This window comes from Lathyrus oleraceus, chromosome 6 (genome assembly GCF_024323335.1).
Source record: "Lathyrus oleraceus cultivar Zhongwan6 chromosome 6, CAAS_Psat_ZW6_1.0, whole genome shotgun sequence".
Lineage (NCBI taxonomy): Eukaryota > Viridiplantae > Streptophyta > Magnoliopsida > Fabales > Fabaceae > Lathyrus > Lathyrus oleraceus.
Window position 1 is genome coordinate 173,754,786 of NC_066584.1, and position 23,043 is coordinate 173,777,828.

The following is a 23,043-nucleotide window of genomic DNA, read 5'->3' on the forward strand; positions in this document are numbered from 1 at the left end:
TCCTCCTCAAAATAATACTCCAGTTCACATTCCATTGGGTGCACCTGGAGGTGTTCCTCTGGCTGTTCTTAATCCTCCTGTTATAGAAATAGATAATCAGCAAGACACTTTCTTCAGCCCAAGGGTTGCCTCCATGTATGAAGCTTTTGGCCTTCTTGCTAATGAGGTGGAGAAGAAGGTTAAAGCCATTGAAGAAAAGATGAGGGAGATGGAAAGTACATATGCTTTGGGTCTCGATGCGCTAAGATGTGCTTATTTCCAGGTGTGGTTATCCCCGCTAAATTCAAGGTCCCTGACTTTGAAAAATACAAAGGAGCCAGCGATCCAGGAACTCACATTCAAGCCTAATGTCGTAAAATGGTCGCCTATTCTGATGAGGACCAACTCCTGATGCATTTCGTTCAAGATTCGTTGAATGGAGCATCTTTGAATTGGTATATGCAGCTAGAAGGTACCCACATCCACACATGGAAGGAGATGGCTGAAGCATTATTAGTATAGCATTATCAGCGCAGGTTTTCTAGCAGTTTCCAAATACCCTCACTTGATTGTCAATATAGTGCATGTGCCCAAAAAGGACGGAAAAGTATGTATGTGTGTAAATTATAGAGATTTTAATAGAGAAAGTCCTAAAGACGACTTCCCACTACCCCACATTGATATGCTAGTGGACAACACTGCTCAATTATCTATTTTCTCCTTCATGGATGACTTCTCTGGTTACAACCAAATCATAATGGATCCGGAGGACATGGAGAAGACTACTTTCATAACCCCATGAGGTAATTTATGCTACAAGGTTATGCCCTTCAGATTAAAGAATGTCGGCACAACGTACCAACGAGCCAGGGTCACACTCTTTCATGATATGATTCATAGAGAGATCGAGGTCTACGTTGATGATATGATCGCCAAATATCAAAACAAAGAGGAGCATATTATCAATCTAGAGAAGCTATTTGAATGCCTAAGGAAATTTAAGTTAAGGCTCAATCCTAATAAATTCACGTTTAGGGTAAGAATTGGCAAACTGCTAGGTTTTATCGTCAGCCAACGTGGCATTGAGGTTAATCCTAAAAAGGTAAAGGCCATACAAGCTAGGCCTGCACCCAAAACTAAGAAGGAAGTTTAGGGATTTATAGGTAGATTGAACTACATAGCTAGATTCATATCTCACCTTACGGCCACTTGTGAGATAATCTTCAAACTACTTCGAAAGGATCAAGCCATCATTTGGAACAACGACTACCAAAATGCTTTCGAGAAGATAATGGAGTATTTACAAGAACCTGTTATTTTGATGCCTCTTATGCTTGGAAGACCTTTAATAATGTACCTTACCATCCTTGAAGGATCCATGGGATGTGTCATTGGCCAATGAGACGTGACTGGTAGGAAAGAACATGCCATATATTACTTAAGCAAGAAGTTTACCGATTGCAAGAGTAGATATTCAATGCTTGAGAAGGCATGTTGTGAACTTGCTTGGGTTGCCAAATTCCTAAGACAATATATGCTCACCCATAAAATGTTGTTAATCTCCAAGATGGACCCAGTCAAGTACATATTCGAGAAGCCTATTCTAACCGATAGAGTAGCCCGTTGGCAAATGACTTTAATTGAGTACGACATCCAACATGTCACTCAAAAGGCTATCAAATGGAGTATACAGTCTGACTATCTTGCACATCAACCTTTAGAGGACTACCAGTCTATGCGCTTTAAGTTCCCGGACAAGGACATCATGCTGATAAGAGACTGCAACATACTCGACCTCGAGGAAGGACCAGAACTGGGATCTCGGTGGACTTTGGTATTTGATTGAGCTTTTAACACTCATGGAAACGCCATTGGCATTGGGACAGTTATCACCTCTCAAGATGGTTTTCATTTACCCTTCACTGCAAGGTTATGCTTTGAATGTACCAACAATATGGCAGAATACGAGGCTTGTATCTTCGGCATTGAAGTTGGGATTGATCTTAGGATCAAAATTCTTGAAGTCTACGGAGATTCAACCTTGGTCATCAGCCGACAAGAAGTATCTTCGGAAGCTATCATCCAAGTTTTTCTTAAGCGGATGAGTATTGTACACGAGGAATTATGATTCGGTTTTGCTTAGATATGTGAACAAGCAAGAAGCAAACCAAATTATAATGGAAATCCATGAAGGATCCTTCGAGACACATGCTAGTGGACATACCATGGTAAAGAAAATATTCAGAGTCGGTTATTATTGGATGACCATGGAGGTTGACTGTTACCGCCACATCCACACATGCCACAAATGCCAAATACACGCTGACAAGACCCATGTACCACCAATGCCACTCAATGTCCTAACACCACCTTGGCCTTTTGCCATGTGTGGAATTAACGTGATCGGACGTATTGAGCTAACTTCCTTAAATGGAAATCGCTTCATCTTGGTAGCAATAGACTACTTCAGTAAATGGGTGGAAGCAGTCTCCTACACTAACATCATAAGACAAGTAATGGCTCGATTCATAAGAAAAGAAAGCATTTATCATTATGGGGTCTCCAATAAGATCATTACTGATAATGGGTCTAACCTCAATTACAAAATGATGAAAGAGTTATGCCAAAACTTCAAGATCAAACACCACAACTCGTCACCTTATAGGCCCAAGATAAATGGCGTTGTTGAGGCAGCTAACAAGAATATCAAGAAGATTGTGCAGAAAATGGTGGAAACCTATAAAGATTAGCACCAAATGCTCCCGTTTGCATTACATGGATATTGTACATCAGTACTTACCTCCATTGGGGAAACTCCCTTCTCTCTAGTATATGGCATGGATGCAGACCTGCCTGTTGAAGTAGAGATTCCTTCCTTAAGGATTTTGACCAACGTCAAGCTTGACGATGCAAACCTGATTTCACCAGGTGAACCTCATTGATGAGAAGCTTCTAGAAGCCATATGCCACGGCCAGCTATACCAAAAGCGCATCAAGAGGACCCATGACAAGAAGGTCTTTCCCTGCAGCCTCAAGGCTGGAGACCTCGTGTTGAAAAATATTCTACCGATTCATACTGACCCGAGGGGCAAATAGACGCCGAACTATGAAGGCCCATATGTTTCAAAAAATGTTTTCTCTGGAGGAGCCTTAATCCTTGCAACTATGGATGGTGAAGATCTCCCATCCCCCGTAAATGCGGATGCAGTCAAAAAATACTATGCTTAGAAGAGAAAAAAAGGCCCGATAAATTGAAAACCTGAAAGGGTCACTTATGCAAAAATGGATATCCCAGTAAACTAAAAACCCGAAAGGGTGGCCTAGACAAAAGTTAGGGACTCATAAAAGCGAGAGGCTACATCCAGCAAAAGAATCTTCGTCACTCCCTAGTGAGTCAACCCAGTCACTTTCCTTTTGAAGCAAGATCTAAGGACGGTCATGGACATAAGGACTATAGCATAATTAAAACTTGGTGGAAATCCGAGCTATTTCATTGCCATTATAGTTTTTTTTAATTTATAATTGCAATCACCTCTTTTAGGAATTTCCTCCTTTGTATAAATCACCCATTTTTGGGTCCATTTTATCAATTAAATCAAGTCCATCATATGTGCTCAGTGTTTTTACTTTTCCTTCTTTTTTTGTGAAATGTGACTTTTCTTAAAATTGACATCACATTGGAAATTTTTTGGTAAAAAACTTTTAAGGGGAAACATCGAATTACTTCCATTTCAGAAGTGGCTAAAGGTAAAAAAAACATGCTTGGTATGCCTTAACACCGTAACTTCATAAAGTCCTTCGGGTTTGGCCTAATCAAAAACTCCTCGGCAGAAGGATCCCCAATATTGTCACTACATTGGAAGATCCAGATATCGGGAAGTCAGTCCACTCCCCAAACAAATTCCAAGCCCAGTTATCATTGACACTCCTAGCACATTATTCCCCGCAAAGCCCAATCATACTTGGCATAACTTGCAAACCTTGCATTCACATATTCCCCAAAAGCTCGAACATGCATCGGCATCTCGCATACATAACATTGCACCATAAGTATCTTCTGAAATTCACACCTCGTTTGTACTCAAGAATGGTTCATCAAACTTCGGAACTTCCCAACCATTGCTAAGGATTTCCCCTAGTAAAATCGACATTCATTCCCAAGATTTCTCCCCAAGTAGAGTCAGGTATTCTAGCCGTTGCTAGGAATTCTCACTGAATTACTTTGTTTCCTCTCAAGTTTGCCCAGAAGAGACAGGTGTTCTATCTGTTGATAAGAATCATCGTTGAACTTATTCTCTCCCCTACAGAGTTAAAATATCCCAGTCATTGCTAAAAATCTTCACTACATTTTCATTCATCCCCAACCAGAGTCAGATATTCCTAGTCTTCGCCAAGAATCGCCGCTGAATTTCACTCCCCGAGCAAGAGTCATCTTTGAACTTCTTTTCCCCAGTGTAAGTTAGGTATTCTAGTCGTTGCTTAGAATCATCATTGATTTGCTCTCTTCCCCAGTTAGAGTCAGGTATTCCAGCTATTGATGGGAATCGTCAATGAACTTTCAATCCTCCTCAGACATAGTATTATATTTCAACCTTTGTAAGGAATCGTCATTGAACTGTTTGATCTCCCAACAGATGTCAGGTATTCCATCCGTTGCTAGGAATCGTCACTGAACTTCAATATTTCCTCAGAAGAGTCGGGTATTTCTAGTCGTTACTAGGAATCATCGCTAAATTATTTGGATTTATATCCCCATTCGAGTCAGGTATTCTAGTCATTGCTAAGAATCGTTGATGAATGACTTCTTTTCCCCACAAAGTCGGGTATTCTAGTCGTTGCTAAAAATCATCATTGTACCTCGTCATTCTCTCCAGCTGAGTCAAGTATTCCATTTGTTGCTAGGAATCATCACTGAACCCATATATTATCCCCATTGAGACAGGTATTCTAATTGTTGCTAAGAATCATCGATGAATTCACTTTGTTGATCCCCAGTAGATGTCAGGTATTCCAGGTGTTGCTAGAAATCATCGTTGAATCTATATTTCCCCATAAAAGTTAGGTGTTCCATCCGTTTCTAGGAACCATTGTTATTTTTTTCCCAGACGTTGCTAGGGGCAATCACCCTTCTCTTTTGTCGGAATTCTCATTTCCCAGCGGAGTTTCTTCCTTACCATTCTTCTTGGAGTTTTGACATTGAACTTTCCTCTATGAAGAGATACTTATGTTGCATACATCTCATTGCACACATAATCATCATCCCCAGCAAATCAAAATACTCTCATCTCCAATAGGGAAAAAAAATTGGTTACTCCTTTTAGTATTTAATCCTCTTCTACCTTGAACGCATTGGAAGTCGTTGTTATCTATACATTCAGGTCCGAGAAGATTAAATAGGGGCATGTATCATACCCTCAAACATACCCTAACTCCACATCATCCTCTTGAACCCTAATCCATGAGCATAAATCCTATAAATATCATCTCATATGCATTAGTAATTAATTACCTTCAATAATCTATAAACCCAAGGCATGGGATTCATCTGTGAAGTCTCAAGACCCTCTGGCCATGTTGAGGTATGCTCAAGTCACCTTATCCCTCATTTCTATTCTCAAGAATCCAACAATCTTGGAGGATAATTCAAGACATCTCACTCACTCTCCAAAACCCTAATTGGATGGTGAGTCCCCATTGAAGACACCTCAAGATTCATCTGGTCACCCAAGGACCTAAACCCTAGCTCTTGACCCCCAATGGCTTGTACAAGTCATGATTCACTTTTTTCCTTGACCACACCATTGAAGACCCCTAATATCCAAACATTTTTCATGCCACAACTCTTTGAATCACCTCAATGCATCTCTTACACCTTAAAACCCTAATTTGATTGGATATGGCTCTTGATGAAATTTATGGTCTAAGAAACCCTAGTTTGTGCAATCTCTTGATTCTTTGCTTGGCCCCATTTTACCATACCATCATTCAACACATCATTAACCTTCAATTTAAGTTATTTGCAACCATTTTTCCATCAAATAAACATCCATTTCACCATGGGACAATGCCTTTGTTTTGGTTTTGATTCATCATTTTCAATGCTTTGATTCACCCATGGACATGACCTAAAATCATCCCACAAATTTCCAAGCCTTATTTTCCATCATTATATGATCATATGATCTTAAAATATCCACCATTGTGCCTTGAAAATCAACAAATCTCAAAATCACATTTTTAGGTCATGTTGGTTGGTCACATTTTGGCAAGAATGACCTATGGCAAATCCCAAAGACCATAACTTTCTCATATTACAATATTTTCAAGATCTTATTTGATCCAAATTTCCTAATTAAGTTCCTCTCGAACTTTGTTCCAAGGTCCAAGACCTAATTCATTGAGCAAGGACCTCAATTTTTGCATTGGCCAAGCTGGTCCAACATGCCTACCATGCCCTAAAACATGACCAAGACCACTACTTTACCATATTGTGAAATTCTAGTTATCAGACTTTCGATGTCACACGGGTTGTTATGACATCCAAATCTGCACAGACAAGAGTTATGCAGAACTTAAAAGTAAGTGCAGTAAATAACACAAGTAATTGTTTACCCAGTTCAGTCCAACATGACCTACGTCTGGGGGCTACCAAGCCAGGGAGGAAATCCACTATTAGTAGTATTAATTCAAAGCTAAACTCACCCGTTTACAACTCTTCACTTAATCCCTACCCAATGCAATTTCAATCTTACACTAAGATCAGAGTTCCTACTCACTCCCCCTCAATCACCTCAGTGATTACTACCTTTAATCAATATTAAAGACAATTTTGAAGTCACACTTCAAACAATTCTTGATTGTGCTTAACAGCTTTAATCAAGATACACAACACTCACGCTTAAAAGCTTAGAGTGACACAACACTTACAACTCAATGAACACCCTACACCAAAGCAATCATCTATGAGATAACAGCTTGGTTTACAAGATATGTCTAATACAAGACTCACAAAAATACAGCGGTGAAGTATGATGGACACACTAAATATTCACGCCTCAAAATCCCCAGTTCTGAATGAAGGAACGACTTCCTTTTATATTGCAGTACTTGGGCCTTTGCACTTGTATTTTCCTGAATTTCAGGTCACCCGAGTTTCCTTAAATTCCACATCTAGGTTACTAACAAATAGGCTATTTGTTAGGTTCATTAAATGTAGCTTGGTTGTTGATTTCCTGGGTTTTCTCTCAGCTGTTGAATCCCTGAAGAATAGCCTGAGAAAAAGCTGAAACAGAAAACTAAACAACCTACAATATAGCATATGCTGTCAGGAATGAATGTCACAACATTCAGCTTGACATCAAGGACCATATGCTAAGTCTGTTTTTCCTGAAAACAGACTGTACAAGTTTGTTGAACTGTACAGGACCAAACTGTCCATTCTACAGTAGCAGCTTACATTAATACATGTCAAAGTATCCAATTTGACATTTACACATTTAGCCTTAAGTCAGTTCTGTTATCCTTTTGAAGGGCAGACTGAGAAACATACTGAAGTGTAGCAGAACACCACTCTGTCTATTGTTTAGTATATGTTGTCCATGATGAATGTCACAACATCCAGTTTGACATTCATATAGTAGGCCTTATGCCAGGTCTGGTATTTCCTTGATAACCAGACTGAAAATGAATACTGAGCTCTAACAGAACATCAACTGTTCTATTCCTCAGTATCTGCTGACAGGGATGAATGTCACCACATCCAATTTGACATTCAACAAATCCTGTATTAGCTAATCCTGCAGTAAGTTACTCAGGTATGTCATGACATTAGTCAAGACATCAGAGTACAGTTAGATACTCTAACCTCCAATGCAGTTACACAAACTCCTTCACAACATGTCATGACATTAGTCAAGACATTAGAATCCAGCTAGTGTTTTACCATACAATGCAGCCAATTAAACACCTACAAACTCGCCCTTTGGCAAATTTTTTGCTAAAACACTTTGATCCCACAACAGAGTTCATAGCAGCGGAAATCGCACATCTAGCAGGTAATAGACCTAGCTAATACACTCAGAGTGACAGCACACTCACACAGATGGAAGTTAAATAAAAACTTCACACACACATCAGCACACAAACAGAAGTTAAATAAAAACTTCATCACACATCAGCTACAGGGGAGGGAATCTTGAATCTGTCATGAATGTCTGTTTCAACACACTAATCTGTTGTCCTGGGGTATCACCTGTTACTCCCCCTTTTTGGCAAAAATGTTGCCAAAGCATTACAGACTCACACATAACTGACAGACTTACAGACTTGGTTTTACTTCACAGTTTCAACCAAGTTAGCACCCACTTGATCTTGCTTCACAGCTTTGATCAAGTAATCACCCACTTTTGCTTTACAGTAGGTACCGCCATATCAGATGCCATGACTTTGTGTCTGACATCCAGAACCACTCCTGCATGAGCAGTGTCCTTGAACTCCTGCAGGTGCATAGGCCGCCTCACCTTAGGATATCTTCTTATCCTCTTGTTGCCACACTTGTTGTAAGTGGCATAGCTATGATCTGTTGACCAATCAGAGCATAGTTCCAATTGTTTAATAGGAAGAGATATTAAACAATACATCCCAAACATCATTGGTTGCTATAAGTTCTCAGATAGACATATTCCCAGTTTGCCTCTTAGGTTTTCAAACTGAGTAGCATCCAGAGCCTTTGTAAATATGTCAGCCAGTTGAAGGTCAGTGGCTACATGTACCAAGGTAATCACCTTGTCTTCCACCAGATCTCTGATGAAATGATGTCTAATGTCAATATGTTTGGTCCTGCTGTGTTGGATGGGATTCTTGGAAATATTGATGGCACTGAGATTGTCACAAAACAATGTCATGACATTTTGAGTGACATTGTACTCAGTGAGCATCTGTTTCATCCAAACCAGTTGGGAACAACTGCTTCCAGCAGCTATGTATTCAGCCTCAGCAGTGGACAGGGATACACAATTCTGCTTCTTGCTGAACCAAGATATGAGATTGTCTCCCAAGAAGAAACAACCCCCTGATGTGCTTTTTCTGTCATCAGCACTCCCAGCCCAGTCAGCATCACAGTACCCAGATAGGACAGGCTCAGAACCATGTGAGTACAGCATCCCATAGTCACAAGTCCCATTGATGTACTTGAGAATCCTTTTGACTTGATTCAAGTGGCTCACTTTAGGCTCTGCTTGGTATCTAGCACACACTCCAACTGCATAAGAAATGTCAGGTCTACTTGCAGTTAGGTATAGTAGACTTCCTATCATGCTTTTATACAGACATTGATCAACACTAGCCCCTCCATCATCTTTGGTTAACTTTAGATGAGTAGGAGCAGGAGTTCTCTTGTGCCTAGCATTATCCATACCAAACTTCTTGACTATGTTTTTGGCATACTTGCTTTGAGAGAGAAACATAGAGTCCTCCATTTGGTTGACTTGCATTCCAAGAAAATAAGTCAGCTCCCCAACCAGACTCATTTCAAACTCAGATTGCATTTGGTGAACAAAATGTTTTACCATTTGTTTTGACATTCCACCAAAGACTATATCATCCACATAGATTTGAGCAATCATGATTTTCCCTTCTTCATCTTTCACAAACAAGGTTTTATCTATCCCACCTTTTCTGTATCCATTTGAGGTTAGAAATTCAGTCAACCTCTCATACCATGCTCTAGGAGCTTGCTTCAACCCATACAAGGCTTTCTTCAACTTGTACACGTGCTTAGGTTGGTTAGGATCACAGAACCCTTTAGGTTGTTCCACATAGACTTCTTCATTCAAGTAGCCATTCAAGAATGCACTCTTCACATCCATTTGGAACAGTTTAAACTTCAGAATACATGCTACACCTAACAGCAATCTGATGGACTCAAGCCTAGCAACAGGTGCAAACGTCTCATCAAAATCAACCCCTTCAACTTGAGTATATCCTTGAGCTACTAGTCTTGCTTTATTCCTAGTAATTACTCCTTTCTCATCAGACTTGTTTTTGTAGATCCACTTGGTACCAATGATGTTGGTCCCTTCAGGTCTTGGAACTAGCTCCCATACTTCATTCCTTTTAAACTGCTCAAGTTCCTCTTGCATGGCACTGATCCAATATTCGTCAGTCAGGGCTTCTTTCACATTCTTTGGTTCAACCTTGGATACAAAACAGGAATTTGAGCTTATTCCCCTTGACCTGGTAGTCACACCACTATTGGGATCCCCTATGATAAGGTCCTTAGGATGGTCTTTCTGAATTCTGATAGATGGCATTTTGGTGGTTGCATCTACTTCACATTCAGGAGGAGGTTCCTGTACTTCTTCAGACTTGACTGGAATGTCTGTTGAACTGTCAAGGAATGTTTCAACATCCTCTATGACATCGATTCCTTCCTCTTTATCATCCACAATAACATTTATGGATTCCATCAGGACATTGGTCCTGTAGTTGAACACTCTGTAAGCTCTGCTATTAGTGGAGTATCCCAGAATTATACCCTCATCACTTTTGGGATCCAGTTTCCTTCTCTGTTCACGATCTGTGAGAATGTAACATTTACTTCCAAAGATATGAAAGTACTTCACAGTGGGTTTTCTGCCTTTCCATATTTCATACAGAGTGGAGGAGGTTCCTTTTCTCAAGGTGACTCTGTTGTGAACATAGCATGCGGTATTCATAGCTTCAGCCCAAAAGTGCATAGGGAGCTTCTTTGCATGAATCATAGCTCTGGCAGATTCTTGAATGGTTCTATTTTTCCTTTCAACTATTCCATTCTGCTGGGGAGTTATAGGGGAGGAGAACTTATGACTTATTCCTTCAGACGAGCAAAACTCATCAAACTTGGAATTTTTGAATTCCGTACCATGATCACTCCTAATTCGGACAACACAACTGTCCTTTTCCCTTTGGAGTCTGATGCACAGGTCTTTGAAGACATCAAATGTATCTGACTTCTCTCTGATAAAGCTTATCCACGTGTATCTGGAATGATCATCAACCACCACGTATGCATATCTCTTTCCACCCAGACTTTCAACCTGCATAGGTCCCAATAAGTCCATGTGCAACAGTTCCAGAACTCTGGAAGTTGTAGGATGTCCCAGCTTTGGATGTGACATCTTGGTTTGCTTGCCCACCTGGCATTCTCCACAGACTCTTCCTTCATCAATAAGCAACTTTGGAATTCCTCTGACTGCTTCCTTGGATATGATCTTCTTCATTCCCCGTAAGTGGAGATGTCCAAGGCGTTTATGCCACAGCTTCACCTCCTGTTCTTCCTTGGCTGGAGAGCAGATTGTGGAGAAGTTTGAGACTTTAGGTTCCCACAGATAGCAGTTATCTTTGGACCTGGATCCTCTCATAACTTCCTGATTGTCACCATTCGTCACAATACATAGCTCCTTAGTAAACTGAACATAGAACCCTTGATCACACAGCTGACTTATGCTGATGAGGTTTGCAGTTAGTCCTCTTACTAACAACACATTATTCAGTTTTGGAACTCCAGAGCAGTCCAGCTTACCCACACCTTTTATTTTTCCTTTAGCACCATCACCAAAGGTCACATAGCTGGTAGTGTGAGGTTGAATATCTACCAATAGATTTTCCATACCAGTCATATGTCTTGAGCATCCACTGTCAAAGTACCAGTCTTCTTTGGTAGAAGCCCTTAGAGTTGTGTGAGCTAACCTAGCATACCATTGTCTCTTCTTGTTGGAGACATGGTGCCTATATGCCTTATGCTTAGGTCTGACATGGGGAACTTGGTTCGGGTAACCATGAAGCCTGTAGCAGAAGGCTTTTATATGCCCAAGCCTACCACAGTGGTGACATCTCCATTTCTGGAATTTCCTCTTCTGATGATTATTCATCCTGCTACCCCGATGTTGAGACATTGGATGTGACCTCTGTTTGGATTTCTGAACTTTAGCCTTTGGGCGTTTGTGTTCAGCTGAGGATCTTTTCCCAAAGCCTAAACCAGATGTGGTTCCAGACTTCTGTCCCACCTTTAGGATCTCTTCCAAGGTGTCAGTTCCTTTATTCATCATTCTGATGGATTTAGTCATCTGATTCAGCTTGGAGGTCAGCAGGGTTATCTCACCATTTAGACCCTCTATGGCTGTCAGATGCTTCTGTCTCTCATCTTCCAGCTCCTTGATGAGTTTCTTCTGCTTTTCTCCTTGTACACGCACTTCTGCACTTGTGACACATAGCTTCTTATAAGCTACAGCAAGTTCATCAAAGGTCAGTTCATCTGCACTTGAGTCATCATCAGTGGCACAAACACTGGTTAGTGCAGTGACATGTTTAGCAGATTCTTCTTCAGATTCACTTTCAGAATCTCCTTCAGACCATGTGATAGCTAGCCCCTTCTTTTGCATCTTGAGGTAAGTAGGGCATTCAGCTCTGACATGTCCATACCCTTCACAACCATGACACTGGATTCCCTTGCCTTGGTTGAACTTTTCTTCATAAGTTGATCTTTTCTTGATGTCAGACGAGATGTTCTTGACATTAAGTCTACCTCTTTGATCAATCTTCTTCACGAACTTGTTGAACTGTCTCCCAAGCATGGCTAAGGCTTCTGATATGCTTTCATCACCTCCAGTATATCCTGCTTTTGGCTCCTCTTCAGCATTAGATACAAAAGCTATGCTTTTGTTTTTCTTTTCAGCATTCTCACTGTAAGACCCCAATTTTGGGCCCTAAGATCCCTCATGGCCCATATCATTCATATCATGGCCTCAAGGATCATTGCATGCCTTTGTCCCCTCCTAGTGGGTAGATTGCCTTGTAGGTTTGTTTCTTGATCACCAAGCATACTTTGCATTTGTATATCTTTGCTTTCATATGTTTATCATTTAAAAAAGTACAAAAATATTGTCAGTCTAACCTTGTTGCTTGCAGTTGAAGTAATCATCAGCAATTAGGTCAAAGATGGTCAACAGTCAGTCAAAGCAATGGATGATGGCCATTCTTGCAGAATTTGGGCATCATGATTATTAATCAAAGGTTCATATGACTTGAGGCATCATTTGAAGTCAAGGTCTCAAGGAATTAGGGTTTGGAAATCATCAGAAGAAGTTCAATCAGTCCAAAACCCCAGACAGTCAAACTTGGTCAACAGTTGATTTAATCAAGGATTTAATGGATAGAATTGATTTGAAGGAGTTCATTCATGCTTGTACTAGCCTCATGTATCATGTTCAACCTCATCATGGAAGGAAATCAAGCCAATCAGAAAATTTTCCAGAAATAGCAAGTGGACCTGTAATTTCAACTGCCAAAAATGGAAACTTCTTGATCTTAAACTTACATCATGATACAAGCTTCAAATGAATTTTTGCCCAACATGAAAGTTGAAGATCTTGTCTTCCCATTTTCAAAAAGTCCAAGAACTCTCAAATCCCATGTGTGGTTGTCAAGATATGATCAAATCATTTTCACCAATTTTTGAACTTCAACAAGCCATAACTCTCAAACCATAAGGCCAAATTTGGTGGGGTTTTTTCCTACAAACCACATTTTTCATCCTCTTTCCAAAAATATAAATTTCATGACCTAAAACCTTGCCAATCAAAATGGCATTTTTGGACCTATTCCTTTAAAAATCAAAGTTTGACTCACGGTTGACTTTTTGATTTATGCATTTTTTCTCACTTTGGCCAATTGGGAAAGGTTTAAAATCACATTTGAAACTTGCCTCAAGTCCTAATTCATGGTCATACCACCATCCTACCACCATTTTGGACCAAGATGCAAATATGGTATTTTTTTGCAACTTCCTCATATGACCAAAGCAAAGTACAGCAGTACATGTACCACTACAAACAGCACAAACATGGTCTGCTAGCAGCCTTTCCAGCCCATAAACGTGCAGCATACACCTCCTTTTTTTCACTTATGCCAAGCTTAGCAAATGTACAATTTTTTGCATTTTAAACCAAACAAGTTAACCACTCATGAAACAACCAAAGACAGCATTTACAAAGGTCCTGTACAGCATCATTAAAGCCCAAATTCGTGCAGTTCACACCTCTCTTTTCACTTATGTGCATTTTAGCATTTTTTGCATTTTGGATTCATTAAGTTAAAACCTGATTAGCATGTTATTAGGCATGGTTAAACAGATGATATAAGCTTCATTTCTGTTCATTTCCACAACCCTAGAGCAGCCTTGGCATACCAGAACCCTCCCTTTCTCTCATCTTGCAATTTTGCATTTGTGAAATTCTGACCAAAACTTCAAGAGCCCTCGAGCATTTCTTCTTTGCTGCACCGTCTAGGTATCACTGGAGATTGATTTCCACCATTATCCTCTAGCTGGAAGGAGTTTTGCTCCAGCTGTTATTCCAAAGTTCAGCCATGGCAGGTGGAGTTTCAAGGAAAAAATAGCTACACTGAACCAAAGAACCTTCACCCTTCACCATCTGAAGCACAAATCATCACTTGTTCAAGTTTGTTTTTGGCCAAACAGCAACTGTATCTCAGATTTCTTCAAGGATGAGTAAGTTTTCGAGTCTTTTATTTTTCAAAGCCATGCCATGTTTGTGAGAGATCCTTGAATACTGATTCTAGAATGCTATGCCTTGTTTAAAATGGTGCTCTCATGATGAAGAAACCTTGATTTTCATTTTTGTGAGCAATTGCATTTTTCTTCGATTTGGTTTGAACATGATGATTTATTGAAAAGTGATGATATATTCGTGGTATTGAATGCTTGATGATGCTATTGGCATGCTTGGTTTCATTTTTTTTGAACATTTCGAAATTCCATGTTTGAACATTGATGAGTGAATACTGCTGCTGTCCAAACTTATGCTACACCCAGATTTCCACTTGTTGTGTTTGGTTTGTTGTCAGTTTGATGTTGCATAGGGAGGTTCCATTGGCCAGGCTTTTGATTGTGTCTGTTTGAAGTTGTCTGTGTGATGATTGACACTGTTATATTCGAACCCTAGCATTGATTCTCAGAAGTTCGCATGAATGCTTTTGTTTGATTTTGTTTCTTTTGCTGTATGAACATCACTACCATACTGTTGCCATGCTACTGGAATTTGAATTGTTGATGCTGGCACTAGAACAAGTTGATGTTTTTACCCTGCTGCTAAACCCTACCACTGTTGTTGCCCAGAATTCATGAACATGCTTGAGGATGTTGCTGTTGTGTATTTACATGTTATTGACATTAATTCATTACCCTGCTCCTGTGCAATTCTTTTGGAAACGTGTTTTTAAGCATGAACATGGAATGAGCACTGTTCCATCTAAACCTTAAACTCCGCCCAACAAGTTTTCATGTTTGTGTTGGTTTGTTATTTGTAATGTGGATTACATGAAGAGCATTATCACTGACTTTGCTGTGTGAATGAGTCCATTTGAAATTTGTCATTTGATGTCTGAACATGATGAGCATGAGCTGCCATGATGATTAAACCTTGCTGCTGTTTGGGACTTTATGAACGTGCCTAGAAAAACCATATGAACTGCATTTGAATGCTGTTGTTTGGTTTGTTATTTGAATGATGATGATGAATACCATTGCTGCATTTGCCCTGCTGATTGAAAACTCTAAACTTGTTCATAAAATTAACGTGCTGTTGTTTGTTGCATTTGGACATGGGTGCTGGTTTATGGTATGATCATTGCTACATGTTGCTGCTGCTGTTATGATGAATGCTGTTGTTTCTAAAACCATAGAGCCATGCCCAGAAATTCTTAGGACTGTTTTGGTTTTGTTACTTATGATGTGTTTGCCTTGTTACTGCCCTGCTGTATGTAAACCCTAGGGTTTATGCCAAAACTCAAAAATTCAAGTTGGTTGGCCATGTTACTGTTTTATTGGCTGAGAGCCAATCAAAACATTTTGTTTTGCCCTGTCAAAACGCAGCACTTCAATAAGTGACTGCAGAATTACACAATTGCCACCGGTTGACTTTATTTGACCATTTGCCATGCCTATTGTTCCATGTTTCACCAATTATTTCATCCAATTTCCACAATTTATTTCTCATTCAATTTTCATCAAAAAATTATGAAATTTTTTACACATGATCATGAATGTGTCCTTCATTTAATTGTGATTTTTAATGAATTTTTCAGTGGTTGGATTTTTTTATGGTGATTATTTTCTTCACATGTATGCATAAATGATACATTGTGCCAAATCTTTTGTGAAATACTCATGTTATATCCAATGCCCTTGAAATTTTTTGTGGTGAAAATAGACACTTTGATCTTCATTTCCATATAAAGTTTGTGCATTTATCATTTGTGGATTGAGAGTTATGATTTTTTGAAGTTATGTGTTACAATTGTTGCTATACCATGATCATGCATTTTCACAATTTTTGTTCACACACTTCCCTACATCCAAATGACTCCAAATTTTGCATGAATGATTCTTTACATGTCTAATTGATGTATGAATTTTCTTGGAATTAATCTTGCTGTTTTCCATTTGATTGAGAATTTTCTTCCATGCTTGGTCATTTGTTGACTTTTTGTGCTATGCCTTGCCAAATCCTTTGTGAAATTCTCAAATCTTATTGTATGATCATGAAATTTCATATGTGATAATCGGATGGCAGACGCCCTTGCAACGCTTGCTTCCATGATTGTTGTCAGATGGTGGAATGATGTTCCCAATATTACTGTGATGCGCTTGGACAGACCCGCTCACATATTTGCAATCGAAGAAGTGAAAGATGACAAGCCTTGGTACTTTGATATCAAGAATTTCCTCCAGAACCAGGTCTACCCGCCTGGGGCATCTTTGAAAGATAGGAAAACTTTGAGAAGGTTGTCAGGCAGTTTCTACCTCAGTGGTGAAGTGCTGTATAAGAGAAATTTTGATATGGTTTTGCTCAGATGCGTGGATAGACACGAAGCAAACCTATTGATGACTGAGGTCCATGAAGGTTCATTTGGTACTCATTCCAATGGACATGCCATGGCTAAGAAAATGTTGAGAGCAGGCTACTACTGGCTGACAATGGAGTCTGACTGTTGCAAATATGTGAAGAAATGTCACAAGTGTCAAATTTATGCGGATAAGATTCATATTCCTCCGACACTCCTGAATGTGATTTCATCACCATGGCCTTTCTCTATGTGGGGAATCGACATGATCGGTATGATTGAGCCGAAAGCGTCCAACGGACATCGATTTATTCTCGTAGCAATTGATTACTTCACCAAATGGGTTGAAGCCGCGTCGTACGCGAATGTAACCAAGCAGGTGGTTGTGAAGTTTATCAAGAACCAGCTGATTTGCCGTTATGGTGTGCCAGAGAGGATCATTACTGATAATGGATCCAATCTGAATAACAAGATGATGGATGAGTTGTGCGCTGAATTCAAGATTGCACACCATAATTCCTCTCCTTACAGACCTAAGATGAATGGGGCTGTTGAAGCTGCTAACAAGAATATCAAGAGAATTATCCAGAAGATGACTGTCACGTACAAAGATTGGCATGAGATGCTGCCATTTGCTTTGCATGGATATCGTACGTCTGTACGCACTTCGACAGGGGCAACCCCTTTCTCTCTTGTTTATGGCATGGAAGCCGTTCTCCCAGTAGAGGTGGAGATCCCATCAATGCGAGTCTTGATGGAAGCCAAGTTGACTGATGCTGAATGGATTCAGAGTCGTTATGACCAACTGAATTTGATTGAAGAGAAGCGATTAACTGCCATGTGCCATGGTCAGTTATATCAGCAAAGAATGAAGAAAGCATTCGACAAGAAGGTCAAGCCTCGTGTGTTCCGAGAAGGTGACCTTGTGCTCAAGAAAGTTTTGTCTTTCGCGCCCGATTCCAGGGGCAAGTGGACTCCAAACTACGAGGGTCCATATGTTGTTAAGAGAGCCTTTTCAGGCGGAGCTTTGATGCTTACAACAATGGATGGGGAGGATTTCACTCGTCCTGTGAATTCAGATGCTGTTAAGAGATACTTTGCCTAAAAAAAAGTATATGCAAATAAAAAAAAACAAATGAAAAGAATGAAAAAACAGAATTGCTCGCTAAGTTGAAAACCCGAAAGGGCGGCTTAGGCAAAAATGAGCGTCTCGGTGGAGAACCCGCAAGGGTGATCCAGGCAAAAATTAGAGACTTGGAAAAAAGAAAAGATATATTTGCATCCCGCTAGATTGAGTACCTCACTCTGGGGCAATCTAGGCAAAAGTTAGGGATTTGGCAAGTAACTGCATCCTGACAAGACTTTCTGTTTCACAGTCGTCATTTCGTCAGAAGATTCTCGATTCGTCGTCAACTGAAGCTTCGGATACATCGAGATTCAAATTGGTAGAGAAAGGATCATTATGTTCAATGTAGCCCTCTCCCAATATATATCACTGATTTCAAATTTGTACAGATCTATGGAGTCTTGCCATTTGCAGACTACCATTCTATCAAATCAATTTGAGCTTTTTATCCAATTTATTTGCACTCTTATTTGTTTCAATTCAACAAATGTTTTGCATGTTTTAAATTGATAAAATGTCATTGTTTTAAACAAATCAAATTTTTGTTTTAAACAAAGTGAACATTCACAAGATTGAAAAGATACTCAAGAATATCTCAGTGCTCTCCCGAGGGTGGCATGATTCCCAACAGGTAAGACATTTGTTCATATTCCTGGTTTGGTGGTATCTTCTTTCTTCAGATCTTTGTTGGGGTTGTTCCTCAAACAGAGTTGTTGTTGGGGTTGTTCCCCAGTACAGTCGCAAGTGATTTGTTGTTGAAGACTTTGTTTTCTCCAGCAGCAGTGTTCCCCTAGCATGGGTATTTTATTTAGAAGTTTCGGTGGTTGATGGTTTGTCATCTCGGTGCCCCGTCACTTTCTCCAGTGGGTCGTATGCCCCAGACTTTATTTGTCTCCTCAGCACAGTCATGAGTAACTGATTGATTGGTACTCCCCTCGGAGTCACGAGTAGAGCTGTTATTAATATCCCCACCAGGGTTGCAAGTGGAGTTGTTACCTCTTTTCCCCATGCAGTGTGCCAGCAGGATCTGTCTGTTTCCTCAGCATAGTTGTTTTCTCTTTGAAGACTCGGTAAGTCAGTGGTTTGATACCCGGTACTTTACCTTTTCCCCGGCGAAGTCGTCTGTGGAATTGTTGCTATCTCTCTATCAGAGTTTTTCTCTCCAGCAGAGCAGGATTTATTTTTCTACTCAGTGGTTGATTGGGTTGGCATCCCAGTTTTACATCCATCTTTTCCTCAGCTTAGTCTGCAGATTGTTTGTTGTGGCGGTTTTTGCCTGTTGAATACTCCTTCAATCCCGATATGGTCGGATGATGGCTTTGAGCCTCCGTGAACGGATTTGATTTCCTGACTGTTTGTGATCCCCAGTAGAGTGGCTCATATTGCAGAATCTACTTGTTGTGATCAGTTTGTTATGTACAGCCTCCCCAAGTGGAGTGGTTTGTATTGCAGAATCTACTTGTTTGATCTGTCCTCCCTCGGTGGTTTGTTCCCAAGAGAGTAGCCGACGGTTTTCCCCAGTAGAGTTGCTTATGCAGTCAGATTCTATTTGGATGATATCATTTCTCCCTCAGTGGGTTGTTCCCCAGTGGAGTTATGTGGATTTGCTTCTACAGCAGTTCGTGCTTATGCACCTTGTTGTTTCTCAGTTAACACTGGGATCCCCTGCAGATATACTTTGGGATTTCTCTTGTTCCTCTACAGATTTGTCTTGGTGGCTGTTATGCCCGTTGTGACTTTCTGTACCCTGATTGGGTCGTTTCCTGATATCTCTATTTCTCTGCTTCTTCAGCAGTACTCGCAGATCTTTGCTTTACAGCATATGGATCTCCGCAGATTGGCTCTCCAGCTGGTTTTTCCCCTGGAAGTATAATACCGGACGTTTGGTTTTTGAACCTGTTTGTGTTAGAATTGTCTGTTTTGTCAGCACTCATCAAACATAAATCACGCATATTCATGCATATTCATAAACATTCAGATATTCATTGTTGCATTTCTTGCCATATATCTTTTGTTTGTCGTGTCTCCTGCTATGGTGATACAGATCTCTTTACAGATCTCCCCAAGCAGATGTCGGGCGTTATAAATCTCTCCATATAGAGTCAACCCCATAAGCAGAAAATGTTTGTCTTTCCTTCTGCAGTTCCCCACTGAGATATATCCTCGTGGATGACGGTTTCTTCCGTTTCCTCCCAACACATATATTGGGATGGATTTTCCTATTTGAGTTATATCCTCATTAGGACGTGTCTTTATTTAGTCTGTCTTTTCGGATTATTCCCGAATCGGCTATTTGCCAAATGTCTTGTGTTTCCCAGTGGGTTGTTCCCCAGTGGAATGTTTTTGGGCCTCTACCCAGTAACCGGTAGTTGTAAGTCCTATCTTTCCTGGCTTTCTTAACAGAATTTGTGGTTATACACCTTTTATTCTCCAGCCAGAGTTTTGGTTTTCTACCCGTATCCCGGTAGTTGTAAATCCTATTTTCCTGCTCTTCAGCAGTTTGTGGTTTGTTATAAACCCTACTTTGGTTTCCCGTGTGGATTTGTGATTTGTTCTATCCCCACGCGGAGTTTTTGGTCTTCTACCCCGTATTCGGTAGATGTAAACCCTAATTATGTGGTTATCTTCATTCAATATTTGATGATGATTTTCCTTTGCTTGTATAAGTTGCTCAGATCAGCACTTATATCCTTAGCAAGTCTTTTGTGGATAATTGCCGTATGCTAGCAATTTTATCCCCAGTGGGTCTTTTCACCGTATGCTAGTGATTTTTTCCCCGGATCATTGGTTGTACACCAACGCATCCCCAGCTAGTCTTCTGTCGATAATTGCCGGATGCTTGCAATTTATCCTCAGCAGTTCGCCTTTCATTTACCCTTTTGTTGGTAATGTCTGTTGCTTCTTTGATTGGTTATCATTATATACCTAATTTGGTATCCCGATGCCTTTCTGTTCGGTTGATTTATCCTTTGTTAACCCAGTAACCGGTTGTGGATAATCTTCCATGCGAGTATATTATTCACGGTCTGCCGGTAATGAATAGTATATCTCATGCACTCTTCAGTCGAAGCCTTTTGTGTTTCCCCAGTCGAGTAAGATTCGTTATTTCCCTTTGTGGAGTCGAATATTCTTGTTGTTGGATAATTGCCGGATGCTTGCAATTTATCCCTTTGAGTTGTCTTTCGTTTACCCGTATGCTTGGTATCGATTGTCTCTCTTTTTGGTTAGTCACCTATTATATACCCAGTAACCGGTATCTCTGGTGTCTTTTCCTTTCGAGTATATTATTCACGGTCTGCCGGTAATGAATAATATATCTCATGCGCTCTTTAGTTGGAATCCTTTGATGATTTTCCCCAACTGAGCAAGATTCGTATTCTTTGTAGAATCGAATAGCCATCCTTTAACCAGTTTGTGTTTTGGATGATGAGTGTCTTGGAAGTGAAATCCAATTCACGTTTTCGGTAGATCACCTATTATATACCCAGTAACCGGTATCACTGGTGTTTCTTACCATGCGAGTTTATTATCTACGTTCTGACGGTAATAGATAATATATCTCATGCGAGTATTCTTATCCACGGTCTGCCGGTAATGGATAATATATCTCATGCACTCTTTGGGTTTGTGTCCCCATTTGAGTAAGATTCGTTTTCCCGTTGTGAATTCGAATGTCCATCCAGTAAGTTGTTTTGCTTTTTCAAGCCCTCCTTTCGGATGATGAGTGTTTTGGAAGTGAAAACCAATTCACGTCTTCGGATTTTATCCTATAAACAACCCAGTAACCGGTTCAGGATAATTTTCCTTTCGAGTATATTATTCACGGTCTGCCGGTAATGAATAATATGTCTCATCTGAGTATTCTATCCACGTTCTGACGGTAATGGATATTATATCTCGTTCACTCTTGAGTCGATCTTTTGATTGTTTTCCCCTCAGAGTAAGATTCATTTTCCTTGTGGAATTGAATGTCCATCCTATAAACAAGTTTGTTTTTCTAGCTCTCTTCAGGATGATGAGTGTTTTGGAAGTGAAATCCAATTCACGCTTTGGTCGGTCACCTATTATATACCCAGTAACCGGTATCCTTGGTGTTCCCTCCTTTCTGCTCCCTATTATGACCTTGGTCCCCCTGTGGAGTCAGATTTTCCTGTTTTGTTACCCGTATGCCTGGTAACATCTCATTTCTTTGTCACTTCCCCAGTGGAACTTTCTGTTGCTTCTCCTCAGGAGTCAGCTTGTGTTTCTCCAATGGATTTATTTTCCATTTGGAATTCTTTTCCCAGTGTGAGTTCTTCACTCCCCAGTGAATTCTCCAGTCTGTTTTCTGTTATTTCCTAATCAGAGTCGTGTCTTGTTCACGTTATGTCAGTTTTATTATTCCCCAGTTTGGAGTCGTGTCTTGTTCACGCATTTCTTTTTCTTTTATTATCCCCATAGAGTCTTGTTAGAGTCTCTGTTCCTGGTGAGTGCATTACTCCGATGGATCGTCTTTTCTTCTGTGTGAATCATATTCCCCACAGAATTTGTGTCTTTTGCATACATACATTTGCATCATGAGGTCTCTTAGGGACCAAAATTTGTCTCATTACTGTTATTTAAGCCCATTCTACCGCGTCGAGACGAAGATTTCTAAACTTCACTTCTCCGACTAGAATGACCTTAAATAGGGGCATCTGTAAGACCCCAATTTTGGGCCCTAAGATCCCTCATGGCCCATATCATTCATATCATGGCCTCAAGGATCATTGCATGCCTTTGTCCCCTCCTAGTGGGTAGATTGCCTTGTAGGTTTGTTTCTTGATCACCAAGCATACTTTGCATTTGTATATCTTTGCTTTCATATGTTTATCATTTAAAAAAGTACAAAAATATTGTCAGTCTAACCTTGTTGCTTGCAGTTGAAGTAATCATCAGCAATTAGGTCAAAGATGGTCAACAGTCAGTCAAAGCAATGGATGATGGCCATTCTTGCAGAATTTGGGCATCATGATTACTAATCAAAGGTTCATATGACTTGAGGCATCATTTGAAGTCAA